We start from the raw sequence: 12,999 nt of genomic DNA on the forward strand, positions 1-12,999 counted from the left end.
ACGACAATGGACGCTTGTTACTTGAACTCTGTGCGGAACAACAGCTTTCCATTACCAACACCATCTTCCAGCAGAAAGACAGTCTGAAAACAACCTGGATGCACCCTCGGTCAAAACATTGGCATCTCATAGACTACATCCTTGTGCGCCAGCGTGACCTAAAATATGTCTTTCACACCAGGGTAATGCCCAGCGCCGAGTGTCACACAGACCACCGTCTTGTCCGCTGCAAACTCAGCTTTCACTTTAAACCCAGACCAAGAAACGGTGGCGCCCCGAGGAAGAAGCTCAAAGTCTGAAGCCTTCAGTCTGCCGCGGTCAAAGCAGCTTTCCAGAAAAGCCTACGATCTAGGCTAGAGGAACCGAGCTGCCTAGGAGACTCGCCTCCGATTCCTGAAGTGCTGTGGGACCGCATCAAAACTGTTGTTCTGCAAACATCTGAAGATACCCTCGGATTCTCCACGAAGAAAAACAGAGATTGGTTCGATGAGAACAACTTAGAAGTCCAGGAGCTGCTGTCAAAGAAGAGATCAGCACACCAGGCCCACCTGGCCCGACCATCCTGCCCGCACAAAAAAGCAGCCTTCCGCCTGGAATGCAGCACCATCCAGCGCAAGCTTCGAGAGATTCAGAACGAGTGGTGGACCAACCTCGCAGTAAAAACTCAGGTTTGCGCTGATACTGGCGACTACAGGGGATTCTACGAAGCCCTAAAAGCGGTATATGGCCCCTCGTACCAAATCCTGAGCCCCCTGCGGAGTACAGACGGGAAAAAACTGCTCACTGAAAAGGACGCAATCCTGAACCGCTGGTCTGAGCACTTCTACACGCTCTTCAATGCTAGCCGCTCAGTCCAAGAACCAGCGATTGACCGCATCCCACAACAACCAGTGAAAACCGAACTGGATGTGGCACCAACATTACAAGAGACTGAGGAAGCCATTAAACAGCTGAAGAGTGGTAAAGCTGCAGGTGTCGATGGCATCCCTCCTGAAGTATGGAAGAACGGAGGCCCAGCACTGCACACCAAACTCCATGAATTCTTCGTCTGCTGCTGGGAGCAGGGTAAACTCCCTCAAGATCTCAAAGATGCAGTCATCATCACCCTGTACAAGAACAAAGGGGAGAAATCAGACTGTTCCAATTATCGTGGCATAACACTTCTGTCCGTCGCCAGCAAAATCCTCGCAAGAGTACTGCTGAATAGACTGGTACCCGCAATAGCTGAAGATCACCTCCCAGAGACCCAGTGTGGCTTTAGAGCCAACCGGGGAACCACAGACATGGTGTTTGTCCTGAGGCAGATTCAGGAAAAGTGCCGGGAGCAAAACAAAGCACTGTACGTCACCTTTGTGGACCTGACAAAAGCGTTCGACACCGTGAGCAGGCAGGGACTTTGGAAAATCCTGGACAAGCTAGGCTGCCCACCGAAGTTCCTCACCATGATCGTCCAGCTTCATGAAGACCAGCTTGGACAAGTCAGACATAGCAACAATCTCTCGCAGCCCTTCCCTATTGCAAACGGCGTGAAACAGGGCTGTGTTCTTGCTCCCACGCTGTTCACCATTTTGTTCAGCATGATGCTCCAGCAGGTCACAGAGGACCTCGACGACGCTGATGGCGTATACATCCGTTTTCGTCTCGACGGGAGCGTGTTCAACCTGAGGCGTTTGCAGGCCCACACAAAGACCATGGAGCAACTGATCAGGGAGCTGCTTTTTGCTGACGATGCCGCCCTCCTTGCTCATACAGAGGCAGCTATGCAGCGAATTACGTCCTGTTTCGCGAAAACAGCTCAGATCTTCGGCCTTGAAGTCAGCCTGAGGAAGACTGAAGTTCTTCATCAGTCCGCACCCCATGAGGAGCACCATCCACCAAGCATCTTCATTGAACAAACAGAACTGAAAGCTGTCCACCAGTTCAGCTACTTGGGGTGCGTCATCTCGTCTGACGCCAAGATCGACAACGAAGTCGACAACAGGCTGGCCAAGGCAAACAGTGCATTTGGCAGACTATACAAACGTGTCTGGAACAACAGAAACCTTAAAAGAGCCACAAAGGTCAACGTCTACAAAACTGTTGTGCTGACAACTCTCCTGTATGGCGCTGAGTCCTGGGTCACGTACCGTCGTCACCTGAGTCTCCTCGAGCGTTTCCATCAGCGCTGCCTCCGCACAATCTTCAATATTCACTGGAGTGACTTCGTCGCCAACACTGAAGTCCTCAAGTCAGCGAAGGTCATCAGCATCGAGGCCATGGTCCTCAAGACACAGCTTCGTTGGGCAGGGCACATCGCCAGGATGGAGAACCACCGCTTGCCTAAGATTGTGCTGTATGGGGAACTGTCCTCTGGCCATCGCGACATAGGGGCACCACGAAAGCGATACAAAGACTCCCTGAAGAAGTCCCTCACTGCTTGCTGCATCGATCACCGTCAGTGGGCAACACAAGCAGCTGATCGCAACTCCTGGCGGCACACAGTCCACCAGGCCACCTCCTTCTTCGAAGATACCCGCAGGGCCCGTATGGAGGACAAAAGGAGAAGGAGGAAGAACCATGATCCCTCAGCACCCATCCCAGATGAGACCTATACTTGCAGCTGTTGTGGCAGGACCTGCTTGTCCCGCATAGGCCTCTTCAGCCACCAGCGTGCCTGCAGAAGACGTGGATGTCCTTCCTAGATCTTCGTTCGCGAAGCCAAGCCATGATGATGATGTTGTTGAAGATGGTCATGATTTTTTTTATGGTGATGTTGATGTTGTTAACCATGGTGATGATGTGGTTGATGTTGTTGTTGGTATTGATGGTGATATTGTTGATGTTGGTATTGATGGTGATGTTGGTGGTGGTGATGATGTTGGCGGTGATGATGATGTTCTTGATGTTGGTATTGATGTTGATGATGATGTTTGGCGGTGATGGTGATGTTGGCATTGATGTTGTTGATGTTGGTATGTATGTTGATGATGTTTGGCGCTGATGGTGATGTTGTTGATGTTAGTATGGATGTTGATGATGATGTTTGGCGGTGATGGTGATGTTGTTGATGTTGGTATGGATGTTGATGGTGATGATGACGATGTTTGGCGGTGACGGTGATGTTGACGGTGATGTTGTTGATGTTGGTATTGATGTTGATGATGATGATGATGTTTGGCGGTGACGGTGATGTTGACGGTTTTGTTATGGATGTTGATGTTGATGATAATGTTTGGCGGTGACGGTGATGTTGGTGGTTTTGTTATGGATGTTGATGATGTTTGGCGGTGACGGTGATGTTGGTGGTTTTGTTATGGATGTTGATGGTGATGATGATGTTTGGCGGTGACGGTGATGTTGATGGTGATGTTGTGAATGTTTGTATGGATGTTGATGGTGATGTTTGGCGGTGATGGTGATGTTGTTGATGTTGGTATGGATGTTTATGATGGTGATGATGTTTGGTGGTGACGGTGATGTTGATGGTGATGTTGTTGATGCTGGTATTGATGTTGATGATGTTTGGCGGTGACGGTGATGTTGTTGATGTTGGTATGGATGTTGATGGTGATGATGATGTTTGGCGGTGACGGTGATGTTGGTGGTTTTGTTATGGATGTTGATGATGGTGATGATGATGACGATGTTTGTCGGTGACGGTGATGCTGGTGGTTTTGTCTGTCCCACTGAAGCCCCTTCACGCCCCACGCGGTCTCGCCCCCACGAGCCCGCTGCGTCGCCACGGCAACCGGCCCCATCAACACAACAACAACAGCTCCAATCCTGCGGCCCGACATCAAGAAAATTAGCGCCTTTCAGGAAAGGGGGGGGGAGGTGGAGGAGGATGATGAGAAAAAAATATGAACAACCCAAAAACCACTTTTCCAAAAAAAAACGACACCGCCGCTCATTCGCGAAAGTGAGCATGGAAATCGCGTGCGAGTGTTTGTGTACGAAGAGATACGAGAATGCACGCGGTGCGCTTTGAGCGATTAAATCGTACACGTCTTTAGACCGCGAACGGGGCAATACCGCTGTATATTATTATGATTTTTGTTGGCTCAATTTTAATGAATCTCTCCAAATCTGTTGAACCGCTGGATTCGTTTTTTTTTTCTTTGCTTCGAAAAGTAGGAGAGAGCGAGAGAGAACTTCATTTATTTGAATATAATTTCAATTCTGTGCGCGAGTTGAGTAACTTTTAATTCCATCGAGTTCTAGACCGTTAAATATGCGCGGCCCTCTAAATGTAGTCCTGGGAATTCATATTATTTGGGTCTTTCGGTAAAGTCACGAAGATAGGTTAAAAATAATACAAATAAACAAAAAACTACGACGTTTCGATGACAGCACAATCGATCGTCATCAGAAGGGAGAAAAAAAGAGGGGAAAGTTGCTGACTGCAGACTTTTATATTTGAAGTTTTCGTGACTGCAACGATTCATACACTTTGGTATTCTCGGTGAAGTCACGTGGGTAAAAAATTAAAATAAATTAAATCAATTAAATCAATTAAATCACGACATCTTGATACAGTAATTTTGCTGTGAAGGTTCCACCTGAAGACGGAAGCTTGTGTTGCCTCCGAAACGTCGTGATTTAATTTATTTAATTTATTTTATTTTGTACCCACGTGATTTCACCGAACGAACCTAAGAGTATGACTGCAGACGGTTTTAAAGGTTTAAAATGGGTGTAGTTGGCGCGAGAAATTCAACCTGTTAATGTGAAATCAGAGCTGAAGCCACAGGGGGGGGGGGGGGGGGGGAATAAAAAAATAACATCGGAAGGTGGCAGGATGGGAACATCACAGCCAGTGATGACTTAAACTGGTTGATGACGTCTTTCCAATGATTGCTGAGTTTGTACCCATCCTCTCGGTTGAAATCGTGTCTGTATATAGGGATGGCTTCATGAACGAATCTTTGTTGATAGCCAGTGGGCTTACAAAGTACCTTCGTCTTAAATAAATCTATTTCGTTAAATTTCGATTTAAAGCTTTCGTGACTGTAGGGATTCATCTTCTTGGTTCTTTCGGTAAAGGCACGTAGAAGGGAAATAATGACGTTTCGGCCACAACGCAAGCAGCCGTCCTCAGGTGAAGAACAGGTCTGTCGGAAAGACAAAGAACAGGTCTGTCGGAAAGACAGCGTCTGTCGGAAAGACAGCGTCTGTCGGAAAGACAGCGTCTGTCGGAAAGACAGCGTCTGTCAGAAAGACAGCGTCTGTCGGAAAGACAGCGTCTGTCGGAAAGACAGCGTCTGTCGGAAAGACAGCGTCAGCGTCTTTCCGACGGCACTTGCCCCTAACAGTCTGGTAAGGCAGTACGAGGGATCGTTGTCTTTTTTTAGTATACAGCATCCAGATATGAACAAACCCCGATAACAACAGTCGAGATCGCAGGACAAGCTCGCTGTACCAGCCGCGATGTCACGCGTGCTGTGACCTCATAGAGTATCACGTAACGTTCTCTGAATACATTTCTGAGTAATCCACAGTCCGTTGTCAATCCACTGCTTGATGAAGGAGCCTCCACAACCGCACATAATAATAATGATGATGATGACTCGTTTACCCAGTTAACCCCTCACTGACTCCAAAGACTCGCTTTCAGGAGGGTCCTGCATTGAGATGTTTGGCCCACAACAAACTATAAACTATTGTTTTTATTTAACACGTAGCAGGCTTTCGCGACCAATATTATTCATAATATAGGTTTTTGGGTCAGATCGCGTTATTTATAAATGTGTCGTAACCCTCCACCACCCGACACGGCCAAACAGTAACAAGTAAACCCGGCTAGAGTCCTCTCGTCCTCTGGCTTGAGATGGCTGCCACCTATGGGTCAGATGATTGTCTGCCACCATTAAGCAATTGGTAATTAAATATTTAATTTGTTTTCCCTAAACAGTGTAAAAATTGGCATTTTCTTTTTTTCACAAAAATTAATTGTCACACACAACGAGTCTGTGTGGAAAATGTCAGCTCGATTAGATCACGGGAAGTGGGTTAAAAAACGAGCGAAAGATTTGCACGGTCCTAAGCAAGCAAGCGAACTTAATATAAAGGATTTAAAAATATATTCGCCTGTGGAGGACGCGGGGATCGATCCCGCAACCTTTGGCATGGGAAGCGAGGGCGCTACCAACTGCGCTACTCCGCCACGGCCTGTGGAGGGGTTACGCTCTGGGCTCTTATACTGTGATGTTCAGCCAAAGCCAAGAATGAGTTCTATTTGAATATATGTAAAATAATTTTTTTTTGCCTAAAAAGTGTAAAATTTTGGGAATTTTTTTTCACGAACAATAATTGTCTGGCACAACGAGTCTGTGTGGAAAATGTCAGCTCGATTGGATCACGGGAAGTGGGTTAAAAAACGACCGAAAGATTTGCACGGTCCTAAGCAAGCAAGCACGCAAGCAAGCAAGCGAACTTAATATAAAGGATTTAAAAAATGTGTCACGTTTTCAAAAGACAAAATAATTCACTTCTTTAGCCCACCGGTGTGTTGAAGAGAGAATCAACAGCATTTTTTTATTTGAGTAGTTCGACGTTTCGCTGATAATTACAATCAGCTTCATCGGACAAGAATGGTGAAGCTCTCCTGTTGCTTCAGGTCTTAAATAGAGCAGCCTCAGGGGGACGTCATCATTTAATTCAATTCAATCTGGTACAGTGATTCGAGGCAAGGAGGGGGGGTAGTGTAATTATATAGATTGGTAATCATTGTTTTTAATTTGAGCAGGTAAGGCCCACTGAGCTGTATATCGATCTGTTCACAAATGATAGCTCAACAAAGTGGCCTATCGTGAGCCAATTTAGAGGGGCACCCATAACACTCTCAACGCGTGTTTCTGAGTGTGGAGGGGAAACCCCGGAGGACTCGGAGAAAAATCCACGCGACCACGGGGAGACACACGGAGAGAAAAGAGAGAGACACGCAAACGCCAAATATCCAGCAGCAGGCGTCAGGGTTGTGATCGAACCCCCAGACCACCTGCCTGCATGCCAGGCGAGGGAGATCGCAAGCGTCACGCAACCGCGGCGCGAATGATATCGGCCCGGCTTTTAGCTCGGGCAGGAGCGACCACGCAGAGCAGCGAGTGACAGAGAGAGAGAGGGAGGACGAGAGAGAGCGAGAGAGTGAGCGAGAGAGTGACCGAGAGAGTGAGCGAGAGAGTGAGCGAGAGGTGGGGGTTTTACATAAAGCAGCGTTTTAAAATGTAAATTAATTTTTTTTAACGAAATGATGAACGAAGCAAAGTACCGACTACACCGAGCATCTTGTTGTTTCCACTGATCGTAAAAAAGAGAGAGAGGGAGAGAATTTGCGTGTCATCCTTTCGCAGGGGCCGTGTTAATCTTCTCTGTATCGTTCCAATTTTAGTATATGTACTGCCGGAGCAAGGCAGAGAGAGAGAGAGGAGAGAGAAAGGGAGGAGAGAGAGAAAACATTCAGACTCCGCTGGCAGAAAGACGCCTGAGAATGGGGCTCGAATCGATTTCAAGTTTCAAGTTTCATTTATTAGGTATAGCCCTGTGAGCCATTCTGCTCTTGAATCGGGTGCAACCGCAACAAACAAAAAAACAAAAACATGAACAAGAAAACATCTTAAAGTGACTATGTGCAAACAGAACATCCAAGAAAAGACAGCAAATATTGTAGAAAAAGCACCGTACACCAACACTGTGTGCAGAAATCCCAGTGGTATGCAAGTCTTTTAAGCCCCCCCCCCCCCCCAATTCTTTCTCGCCTGCGAGACCCCCACGTGTTGTAGCACCGCGTCACTCCGGCAGCTCCCACCAGACCCGAATGGAGATGACATCAGCGCCAGGATGGATTGACACGTGGGGGGGGGGGGGGTGACGACTCTGCTGACAGGAGGTCGAGCGGGACAGCCCCGGCTGTAATTGGCTAAGATGCTAATGAAGCGATGACTGCCAGAACTCATTAGCGCCGCGGCTCCTGCGGCGGCGGCAGGGACACCGCAGAGGACGGTGCGGCAGCAGACCCCGCGTGCAGATGCGACAGCCAGCAGCAACAACAACAACACACACATAACAACAACAACAACACACACTACAACAACAACCGCCATTCGCCACTAAGTGGCGGTGATGTCACCACGACGACGCTTGTGCCAGGCCACACTACAACACACACAACAACACACACACTACAACACACGCAACAACACACATAACAACACACACACTACAACACACACACACAACAACACACACACTACAACAACAACACACACACACAGCAACACACACACTACAACACACACACACACAACACACACGCACAACAACACGCACAACAACAACAACGTTTCGCAGCCTCTTTTGTCAATCCACTGCTGCATGAACACATTCCCACACCGCTGTCGGTCACGTGGGGGGGTTGTTTGGCCATACTTCACCACGTTGGTCAATGCGGGTCGACGAAGTGGTGGTGGGGGGGGGTGGTGGTGGTGGGGAGGGTGGTGGGGGTGATGGTGGTGTTGGGGGTGGTGGTGAGGGGTGATGGTGGTGGTGATGGTGAGGGTGGTGGTGGTGGGGGTGGTGGGGGCCTCTGAGCACCTCTGTGCTGTGACAGCCTTCGTCATCAGCCGCGCTCTATCCACTGCTGTACCATGGCCTCGCGGCCCCAGTGCGCACGCGGCCGAGTCCCGTCGCTCCATCTCGGCCCCTGCAGAGGTCCCCCCCCCCCCCCGGAGTGGCTGGGGGGGAGCAGCGTTTCCCTCCTTTGACCGCCGCTCCTTCGTTAGTCTCGACCAGGCGTCCAAGTCCGTCGTTTCGAGGCCGATGACGGCGTCCTGTCACGGGTCGTCGTCTTTGCAGGTCCACGAGGATGAGACGCGAGAGATTGACACGATCGTCAAAGACGACGGCGATCGCGTCAATCCGAAACCCAGCACGTTAAGTGGCAATGAACAGTAGGAGACGTCAAACGCACCTATCGTACATGTCACATGTCACGTGTTAGTAGTGTCTGAGTGTGTGTGTGTGTGTGGACTTGCCGATGACTGGTACCAGCGGTGTCAAGATCGGCCTCTGTGGAGAAGGCTCGTGAAGGACGCTACTGGGCAGTTGGAGGCAGTCGCCCTCCAACAACAACGAAGGGCGGAGGAGCGACGCTCACAACAACGAGCGGAGCGCCGGGTGTCTAAAGCACAGCAAGTTGGTACAGTAGGGGGCACAGGTGGTGCATCAGCCAGTCATCTCGGTCAGTCGACCCGTGGCACCTGCTGGGTCTGCCCCTTGACCTCCTGCCAGCGGGCGTTCGACACTTCACGTGGCCTCAAGGTGCACTTGGCCTGGCACAAGCGTCGTGGTGACGTCACCGCCACTTAGTGGCGAATGGCGGTTGTTGTTGTAGTTTATATTATTGCGCATGATATATAAAGGCAGCAGCAGCAACTTCATGAGCTGAATGCCAATCTCGAGGTCTATTGCTGGCCATGTCGGGAGGAGAGGGCTTCAGCAGAGTGAGCGAGAGAGAATTCGTGCAGTTTTGCTGTGGGTTTACTGTAGGTTTACCGTGGGTTTACTGTGAGTGGCATGGGTCTCGATGCATTTCTAGAGAGTCTCTGTGGGTTTGCCAAGTAGGTCCATGGTTTGGCTTGCATGGCCACAATCGCACCACTGTGGCTTGTGCCTTTCATGTATCTCTGTGGGTCTCTATGAGCCTCTATGAATCTCTGTGTATCTCGAAGAGTCTTTATCTGTACCTGTGGGTTTGCCAAGTAGGTCCATAGTGTGGCTTTGCCTGGCCACAATCGCACCACTGTGGCTTGTGCCTTTCATTTTCCATTTATGAAGGGGATGCGAGCATCAGCCTGTCGGCGATGATCTGATGCGGTCGATGGTTAGTTACACCGGTGTGTGTGTGATGATGATGTAGTCGTCTGTCGTATGCATGTGTACGGTGGGTATTGTGTGTGTGTGTATGTATCGTGTGTCGGCGGTGTGGGATGAGTAATTATCGGGACCCGCTGCCTCTGCGATGAAAGGCCGTCGCTGTCTCGTGGGGATTAGCGGCTCTGGGAGGGGGGGGGCCAACCCAGCCCCGCGGGCACCTCTACCCTGAGCCGAGGGGGGGGGGTGATGGGGGGGGGGGGTGATGGGAGGTGGTGGGGGTGGGCAGGAAACGCGTGAGGTGCGTGCCGCACGGGCCGTGCCAGACCCGATGGACGACTTTTCGATGGGCCCCCCCCCCCCCACCCGGTGTCACCAGAGTCGGGCGCGTGACGCTGCATTCTGACCCCCCCCCCCCCCACCCCCCGAGGTCAGAATACTCCACGGCATCGCAAGGCCCAGCGGGCCACTGGAGGGCCCCCCCTCGTGGTGCCAATGTTTGTCCACATACCTTGGACAGGCAAGAGGAGAACCTTGGTGCGGACACCCCCACACATCGTCGATAACGATAATATTACTGATATAAATACATCGTGAAAATGCCGTTTGTGATGCGGCACAATATTTCTGTGGGCTGGTGTAGCCACGAGGTTCCTACCACAATGATCTTCGCTGATGTCGTCGACGGGCAGTGAGAAGAGCCATCGTCACGTGACACTCCGGTCGGCTTTTGATCGCGGCCCTCGAACAACGACGGCGGTCACGCCGCTGCACTCAATCGCGCTTCTGCGGCCGTCTGGAACGCACCTTCCTTTCCGATAGAAGGAAGCCACATGGGAGCTATGCACTCACTTTTAAATCATCTAGGTTGAAAACTAATTTCTTTAGAAGTGTTTTTTTTTGCGTTTAGCGTTGCGGTCATTCCCCCTGCGGTTAATTATTCGCATATCGCTTTTAAAACGGTGTCATTGGCATCACTTCCCGTATTAGCATTGTACAATTAAACACATTCCTGCGGAGGGAGCTGGTAGGAACGTCGGGTTGCTCGGTCAATGGCCAGGGTCTACGGCGGCGTGGTGTATTCTGCAAACATGGCCGACTGTGAGGGCGGGCACAAGCCGGCGTGAGTAGGTTAAACGTTGAGTTTTAAAAGAGCACCACGGGGTGACCAGCCCCTCCCCACCCAGCCCCACTCCTCCCACCCCCCACCCTCCCCACCCAGCCCCTCCCAACCCAGCCCCTCCCCACCCTCCCCACCCAGCCCCTCCCCACGCTCCCCTCTCCACCCAGCCCTACCCCTCCCATTTTTGGATGCACAACGGACGGACGGACACAATAATCCCCTGTGGGCTGGTGTAACCAGGAGGTTCCTACCAGTATAATGTCATGATGCATTCATCATAATGAATCGTGCAAACACATGTTCGTCAATTAAATGAGCTGCGATGGCAGGTTCCGTCCACTCGAGGGCACCGCTCCACGATGTGGACTTTAAATGTCACAGAAACACAGCCGCGTGGTGGGCGAATCATTCAATTTTTATATTCTTAGGTTTTTTCGGTAGGTAAAAAAATTAAATTAATAAAAGTAAAATAAAAATATTTTTATTTTGAATTTTATTTTAACTTTATTGTAATTTTACTTTAATAAATTTTATTTTTTTACCTACGTGACTTTACCGAAAAAAACTAAGAATATGAATCCTTGCAGTCACGAAAGCTTCAAATCTAGAATCATTCAGTTTCAGTTTCATGTATTAGGTATAAACCCGTGAGCCATGCGGCTCTTGACTCGGGTGCAACCGCAACAAAACAAAAACATGAACAAGAAACATCTTCAAGTGACTACACGCAACAGAAAAATCCAGGGGAAAAACAGCAAAGTCTTCCAGAGAAAAAACACCGCATTTATAACGCTGTGTGCAAAAATATCCCAGTGGGATGCAAGTCAAACAATAACAACCATAAGGCAATTTAGATTAAATTATCCGACTAACTCTGTACTACAACAAACAAACATGGCTAAACCAAAACGTTTCCAAAATCACCAAAATAAAGCTACAAAAACAATGTAGCAGTGATCGTAGGAACTGTGATTCTAATTTAACAATAAACGACATACACAACATGTACGACCAAACTTTGCAGGCATAGCTAGCTGCATGAGTTACTCCATAATAGCAGGAGTATCAGTAGCAGTATCGAAAATGACACAAAATGTGAAAGTTACTTTCGGGGGATCGATGCGATGACGGACAGGAGGAGCGGGTTTTATTTGTAAACTCTTCAGGGTCATCACAGTGCCGGATGATCCCAGCAGCACAAGTAGCTACATAAGTAGCTACGGGCCACGCACTTTCAAGGGCCCCGCGCTAAATGCTTTCAAGCTATCAATTCCGGTTCAGTGGTTCTGCACTTGCTCTATTACTACAGTACTATACCGCCTTCAACTTTTATGAACGACTGGGTGTTTAAGGTTAGCGATTTGTCGTATTATCTGGCTGTTTTGCAAATGGAAACATACAATTACTTTACTATGCAAGTTAAAAATGCGTGTTTTAAAATGTACGTGTTTTTTTATATTTAGGGCCCCTTTATAACATCATGCTACAGGCCCCGCACTAGCTTCATCCGGCACTGGGCCATCATTATCATCATCAGCAGCAGCAGCAGTCGGGAGTGGAAGTTGACAGCAGCCTTCAACGCGGACCCCCGCTCCGTTCAGTGGCAAATCGCGGCCAATGCCGTTCGACCGAACATCGTCCGTGGATCTCACGCTCTTGCAGATTATCAGCGACGCTTCGGCCACGCCAGCAGGCCCCTTCTTCGGAGGCGAAGCAGCAAGGCGCCGGGGGGCAGTGCACAGGGACGAGGATTCATCCAACTGAACGTGACGCTCCTCTCCCGGGAAATCCACAAAGTACGAATGTGTGAGACGCCAGGCGCGATGCCACCTTTCGGCCACTCACCGCGCGGTTATGTGGCCTCGACTGGCTTGAGTGCGGAATCGTGAAGCTGTTGTTGATCTGCGTCAAGGAGGGAGAAGGTCGCCGGTCAGAGGGTTGTTATAAACGAGCGTTTCCAACAACGACAGGCAACGCAACAACGCGTTATACAGCGCGCAGCTGTTTGTGTACATTATGCAAAACACTAA

General features: G+C 49.5%; 1 non-coding gene across 1 annotated transcript; it reads right to left on the bottom strand.

The window, feature by feature from the left end:
- Positions 1–7,283: 7,283 nt before the first annotated feature.
- On the bottom strand, positions 7,284–7,386 carry LOC133352529 (U6 spliceosomal RNA). The gene has a single exon (XR_009756275.1). It is a non-coding gene; the product is annotated as a U6 spliceosomal RNA (small nuclear RNA).
- Between the last annotated feature and the right edge of the window lie 5,613 nt (positions 7,387–12,999).

The sequence above is a fragment of the Lethenteron reissneri genome, chromosome 40 (genome assembly GCF_015708825.2).
Source record: "Lethenteron reissneri isolate LAM-NWPU_2019-01 chromosome 40, ASM1570882v1, whole genome shotgun sequence".
NCBI classification, from domain to species: Eukaryota; Metazoa; Chordata; class Hyperoartia; order Petromyzontiformes; family Petromyzontidae; genus Lethenteron; species Lethenteron reissneri.